Source organism: Peromyscus leucopus, chromosome 5 (genome assembly GCF_004664715.2).
Source record: "Peromyscus leucopus breed LL Stock chromosome 5, UCI_PerLeu_2.1, whole genome shotgun sequence".
Taxonomy (NCBI): Eukaryota; Metazoa; Chordata; class Mammalia; order Rodentia; family Cricetidae; genus Peromyscus; species Peromyscus leucopus.
The window spans coordinates 122,092,401-122,099,178 of NC_051067.1; the positions used below are offsets into that span (position 1 = coordinate 122,092,401).

At 47.5% G+C, this 6,778-nt stretch overlaps 1 protein-coding gene across 2 annotated transcripts in view; it reads right to left on the bottom strand.

Annotated features, from left to right (window-relative positions):
• Mbtps1 (membrane bound transcription factor peptidase, site 1) overlaps positions 1 to 4,299 on the bottom strand; it is a 54,711-nt gene extending 50,412 nt beyond the window's left edge. The window contains exon 1 of one of the 2 annotated variants that reach the window (XM_037206299.1): positions 4,132 to 4,299. The gene's annotated coding sequence lies outside the window, so the exon portion shown is untranslated. The remainder of the gene's footprint in view (positions 1 to 4,131) is intronic. The other variant, XM_028875729.2, reaches the window with a different exon arrangement.
• Between the last annotated feature and the right edge of the window lie 2,479 nt (positions 4,300 to 6,778).

A 6,778-nucleotide genomic window follows, 5' to 3' on the forward strand; every position in this document is an offset into this window, starting at 1 on the left:
CCCCCACCCCCACTCCATTTTTGGAGACAGAGTCTCTCTACGTACCCTGGCTGTCTTAGAACTCACTATGTAGACCCAGCTGGCCTCAAACTCAGAGATCCACCTGCCTCTACCTCCCAAGTGCCCACAAACTGACTTTTAAAATGCATCCATGGAGTTGGAGAGACAGCTCGGTGATTAAGAGTGCTTGCTATTCTTGCAGAGGACATAGGTTTGATTCCCAACACCCACATAATGGTTCACAAACAATCCAAACTCCAATTCAAGGGGATCAATCTTTCTCTTACCTCTGTGGACACCAGGCAAGCACATGGTGCACACATACACACATTTAGGCAAAATAAAATAAAAGTAACCTAAAAAGTGTTTTTAATACATCTATGTATACAGGAAAAAAAAAAATGAAAGATAACAAGATGGTAACAGTGCTTCCACCTCTAGCAGGATGACTTATCCTTTTCCATTTTATTACATTCTCTTCACAGTGTGGAAAGGGTTCTTATTATTTTTATAATTAGATAAGTCATATTATTTGTTATTTTTAATAAATCCTTTAAAATAAATTTTAAACAAGGAAGTTATATTTTCTGGTAAGACAGCAGCACAAAAACTCAACTGTGTGCCAGGCGTGATCTCTGCAAGTTTGAGACCAGCTGGTCTGCACAGTGAGTTCTAGGACAGCCAGAGATACACAATGTGACCCTGCAAAAATAAAAACAAAACAGAACAACAAAAATCAACCATGTCAGACTTACTTATTTTGATACAGAGTGATCTTAAACTAATTTTCTCCAAAAAGCTGTTCCCACAAAGCTGTCTACAGTGGCCTTCCCAGCTAAGAGAGATCACTACTCCTTCCAGAAACTTCACAGGCATACTGCTTACTGGCAGGGTCTCCTGAGGCTGTCCCTGGATTCAACAAGTGCTGATCAGACTAAATTCCCAGGCCTCCTTGTAGAAGACATGGTTATCTTCTACAAAAAGCATACATACCCTAAAGCTGGCCCTCCTACCCATGGCTTACCATGAGTGTGACCACAGCACTCACAGAGAAGAGCCCGGCATCCAACACTAAATGGGGAAGACACCTGCACATCAAGACCGGACACAGCGGGGCGCCTGTGTAAGAGGGAGCAGGAGAGCAAGCAGCAGGAGGCAGCTAATGCCCCTTTCAGCTCTGAAATTCTACTTACGATGTGCACAGGAAGAGAACATCACCAAGATTACACTTCTGGGTGTAATTTAAATATATCTGAAGTTATTTGCTTGAATATAATTTTAAAATCTAATTCAGGTGAAAGGAAATGACCCATATCACAGTCATCTAATTATGCCCCCATGCCCTGCCTCTTAATAAACTAGTTTACTAAAATAACTCCTGTGAAGGCTAACTGTTTAAGCGATGAAAGGGTACTATTCAATTTAATTAAAAGTTGGCTGGAAAACGATCTCTTTTGTAACTTAATTGCATACTTGGCTGTATTCCCACTGTTTAACAGGCTAACAATTAAGCAGTGCTAGAAGATACTCTCTTAAAATAAAGGTGCATATGGAGGTCTCAATGAGCCATCAGTCAGTGTTGTGTGAACAGAAAACCCAAGGCATTTACTGTCCCTGTAGAGTGTGCTCTTGGCTTAAAGCAGTCTCTCCTAGTCCCTAGACATCTAAAAGGTACCAGCCAACCACAGATTGTGCCACCAAACTTCCCACTCCTCATTTTATCTGAAATTCACCTCCTTAAGGAGGAAAAAAAAGCCCACTGTCAAAATTAATAGGGCCTAAGTCTGGAGAGATGACTCAATGGTTAAGAGCACTTGCTGCTCTTCCAGAGGACCCGGGTTCTATTCCCAGTATCCACACGCTCACAACTGTCTAAAATGCCAGTTCCAGGAGATCTGATGCCCTCTTCTGGTCTTCTCAGGCAAGTGGTGCATACATATACATACAGGCAAAACTCTCATGTAAATAAAATTAAAAATGATTAATAGCGCTGGTCAGATGGTCCCGTGGGTAAAGACAGGCACTTGCTATGCTGGCCTGATGACCTGAGTTTGATCCCTGCAACCCTCATAACGGTGAGAAAAGAGGACCAACTCCACAGTTTGTCCTCTGACCTCCACATGTGTGCTGTGGCGTGTGTGCACCTACACATAGCATATGTACATGGGTTTGTGAAACTTATCAAAACACACTGCACCACTAGGAAAGAGAAAGAAATTCATTTGTCACCTCTTTAACCTGCCTTGGTCTATCAAAGTCTGTCACCTCCAAAATACCAAATGTTAGGTCTGGACTCCTTAGCATTTCAGATCACTGGTTCTGATCCCATCTATACCACCCCTGAAAGACTAGAGTAATTAACAATCAAGAGTTGCTAAGAGGGGCTAGAGAGATGGCTCAGTAGCTAAGAGCAATGGTTGCTCTTCCAGAGGACACAGGTTCATTTCCCAGCACCCACATGGCAGCTCACACCTATCTATAACTCCAGTGCCAGGGGATCCAACACCTTCACACAGACATGCATGCAGGCAAAACACCAGTGCACATAAAATAAAAATAAGTAAATCATTTTTTTAAAAGTTGCTAATAATGTACAACTTCCTCCCCAGAAGAAACCACTAAAAACACTCCATGGAGGAGATGGAGAAATGGTCGGGGGGGGGGGGGGGGCACAAGGACTTGAATTCAGATCCCCAAAATTCACACAAAAAGCTGAGCAAGCCAGTGGACACCCATTATCCCAGTCCTGGGAGGCAGAGATAGAACCATCCCTGTGCACTGACCTGTTAGTCTAGCTCAATCAGTAAGCTCCAGAATCCTGTCTCAAAAAAATAAGGTGGTGCATGATCATTGACACCTACAGAGCTCTGGCCTCCACCCACAACTGTACACACATACACAGAGAATTCCCCTCCAGGGAAGAACTGTCTACTGTCACGCAGAGAATCGAATCAAAGAATATGAGAATATGATGGCAACAAGAAAAAAAAATCTGACTAGAAAACACCCTCCTTCATTCCTAGGTGACTAGAGGGCGGGGCCTGCCAACACTACATCACCTTTTGAATAGGTAACAGCCAACTCTAGGTTACGCAGGATGTCTCAGGGCTGCAGGAGAGTCCTAATAGGTAAGAGTGCAGCTCAGGTAGCCACCTCCCCGAAAAACAGCTCTGGAGCCAAATGTGTCACATACCGGAAGATAAAACTTTCTTAGCAAAAGGTGTTCCACATGAATGGGGGGTGGGGGTGGCTGTTATACAATGGAATATCATTTAGCCATAAAAAAGGATGAAATTCTGATTCATGCTACAACCAAAAAGTACTGATTCATGCGACAAGATGAATTCTGGAAACAAGGCACCAAGAAACCAGACACAAAAGGCCACACGGGACCCCTGACTATTCCCAAATGGCAAATCTAAGGAGACAGGTATATTGGTGCTAAGCAGGCTGAAAATGGATACTGACCAAAAAAGGGTACCAGGGGTCTTGGGAGTGGTTCTCAAAGTGGGTGGCGGTGCTGACACTTCAAGAAAGTGGCCCTTTGATATAAAACATGGACATGCTATAAAAATGAAGTTCCTACATTTACAAAGTAACGGTAAGGCAGCGTGGTTTTAAATTCCAGCACCAGAGGTGGAGGGGGGAGGATCCGGAGCTCAAAGCCAGATGAGCCAGAATTAGACTTTGTCTTAAATATTAAAGGTTTTGTTTTTTTTTCCATGTCAAAACTAGTTTTGCAGATTTTAGTGGAAGGAACTGTTTTTCTCTCCGTCCGGCTTTTCTTTCGCTTCCTAACCTTACAGAGGCTGGCACCCAGAATCAGATCTTCAAGTGGGTTCCTCCTGTCACCTCAAAGCGCCACTCGAAAAGCCAGTAATGCAACTACAGTAAATGCAACGACGAGCCTTAAAGTGCACGGACCCGCAGGCCCGTTCCCCGGGGCTCGCGACCGCAGGACCCTGCAGAGGAGGGCGGCGCGTGCGCACCGCGGCGCGCAGGCGCAGGCCAGGCCGCTGCTCCGGGCCAATTGCTGCCGAAGCCACAGCGGTCGCCCCGCGGCCCCCACGCGGGGGACGAGCGGCCGGGCCTAGGGCGCGGCCAGCTCTCGCCCGCGGCCGGCTGACGTACCTGCGTCCGCCTCAGGCTCGAGGCCGGCGGGCCCGGGGGAACGGCGCCTCCGCCGCGAACACGCCTTGACTCTCCATTCGGGGGGGATGTTTACTCGCAACTCTCGCGAGACCACGGCGCTGCAGGGACAGGAGCAGCGGCCTGGCGTGCCCCGCGCGCCCGCCCGCCCGCGACCTGCGTGCGCGCTCCTGGGGTCCCGGCACCGGAGGCGAGAGGAGGGCCAGGGATCTCGCGACATTTGAGGCCCGGGGGCGGGAGCGAGGGCGGGGCCAGAGCGGCCTCCAGCCGTGGGGAACGCTGGTTCGCCGGGCTTGCTGGCCTGCAGAGGAGGGGAAGGAGCACGCGCCTGTGCGCAGCCCCGTGGAGCGACTCCTGTCCAGTTTATGCGTGCACGCCTAAGCTACCTCCACAGCCCCAGCTTCTGGTGGCCAGGGTCTGTGTGTCCCCGCTAAACTACCCACGTGGCCCCAGCGGCTGAGGGCCTCCGATGGCCTGGCTCTATGCACCCATCTAAACTACCCCCCATGGCTGTGGAGGTGAACCTAACATGCGTTCTCCTCAACTAGCCCCATGGCCCCAGCTGCTGAGACGGCCTCTGAGGAGGGCCGCTTCTAACTACTGCCAGGGGCATCTGCACCTTGAAAAACAGGAAGGGCTTTTATAACACCAAATGTTTACCATTTTGAACAGTCAACGTGAAAGTCTGCCTGGCAAAACGTACTTTGGGCGATTTAGAACACCAGAAGGATAGGCGTCTTCTCAGTCTTAATTTAGTACTGAGTCGGACCACAGTTGGCCCTGGCACAACCTAAGTGTAGGCAGCAAGCATGCTTGGGTAATGTGACTGACCCAGACAAAAAGATGGAGGACACAAGCAAACCTAGACTCCTGGGCTCACAATTTAGGAGATGGGCCTTGACTACCAAGCCTGGTATAGAAATTGGGTTATTCACTGGAACCTGCGGCTGAGCAACCTCTTCCTGAAAGAGGATCTGGAGGTGAGCAGGGTGCAGAGGAGACCCTGTGTAGGGCTCTTTTGCTTTGTTCCTCGGGTGCTCAGTCAGAAAGGGCAGTTTGGAAGAGAGAGATGACTCAGCCATTAAGAGTTCACTTAAACCGGGTAGTGGTGGCGCACGCCTTTAATCCCAGCACTTGGGACGCAGAGACAGATGGATCTCTGTGAGTTCGAGGCCAGCCTAGTCTACAGAGTGAGTTCCAGGGCAGCCAGGACTGTTTCACAGAAAAACCCTGCCTCAAAAAACAAAAGACAAAAAAGTTCACTTAAACCAGCATGACGGTGCACACCTTTAATCCCAGCACTCAGGAGTCAGAGGCAAATGGATCTCTGAGTTTGAAGCCAGCCTGATCTACAAAGTGAATTCTGGGACAGCCAGAGCTACACAATTAAACACTCTCAAAATACTGGGGAAAAAGAAAAAAAAATGCATGTAAGAGGGCACACTACTAGGACCCAGGTTTAGATTCAGCAAATATAATGGGCAGCTCACAACCACCTGTAACTTCAGCTTCAGGGGGATCTGATGTTTTTGGCCTCTGTGGGTATCTGTACTCCTATGCACATACCCACACAGACACACACAAATTTTTTGAAAGGGCAATCTTGAGGCAGATGTGTGGTCTGTGAATGTAGCCCCACACTTTGCAAATGGTATACTTCATTTGTTCCCAGGTTCCAGTATATCCCATGGGCGGCCCGTCTTGTGGAGATGCTATGGAGAGACCCTACGGTCTGCCCACTCCCAAGAACTCCAGTCTTGCTCTCCAATGCAGTACTCCCTACTACTTTACTCTCCCAAGCTGTCAGTCACTCCACGCCTGGATCCCAGTAACTAGAAGTCTCTTGCTAACACAGGAGAAACTAGGAACAAGAAGTTGATGGTCTAAAGGATCTGTTAAACCTTCTTAGAAAATATTAGGTTTCACAGTGTAGACTTTAGCCAAAGAAGTGCTCAAGGCTGAGCAGTGTGCTTACCAGCCTGTAGGAAAGAAACATTTGTATCTGGAACATAATTACAGTTTAGGTTTGCTGAGTGTTTCTGTTAAGATTCGTTCACTAAGAATGCTACCTATTAGGGCCATAACAAAAGGAGACACCCTGGCTCAGAGCTGGCCACCAGGAACGTTCCCACATCAAAGAACATGCCTCTGTTGGATCGTCCAAAGGGAAGAGCACTGGGTCACAGCGCTACTGAATACTATCCAGGTACTCTTATCTGAAAAAACAATTTTCTGCCAAGCAAGCAGGATGGCCCTGGTTAACAGCAGCCTAGGGGCTGTCTCAGGATAACTATGACAATTATTTTATTGTACTATATTACTTATTATATTGTTAATCTCCTTCATTCATCTGAATAGCCAAACTTTGGAACTGAAGTGTAACTTTGGGCCCTGAAACTACTAAACTGAGGGGGGATTTCTGTTCATGACTGGTTCCCTTTTGTGCAGTAGCCAGAACCAGTCCCATGCTATTATTAAAGAGTTTCCTTTATTAATCTACAAGTGCTATTGTGACTTCTCACTGGGAAAACATATTCAGTCTATAATATACTGTATTTATGTAGTGTTGGATGTTAGAATCTAGAGAGGACTTCAAGTGTACAGAGGACCTGTGTGGTTACATGCAAAC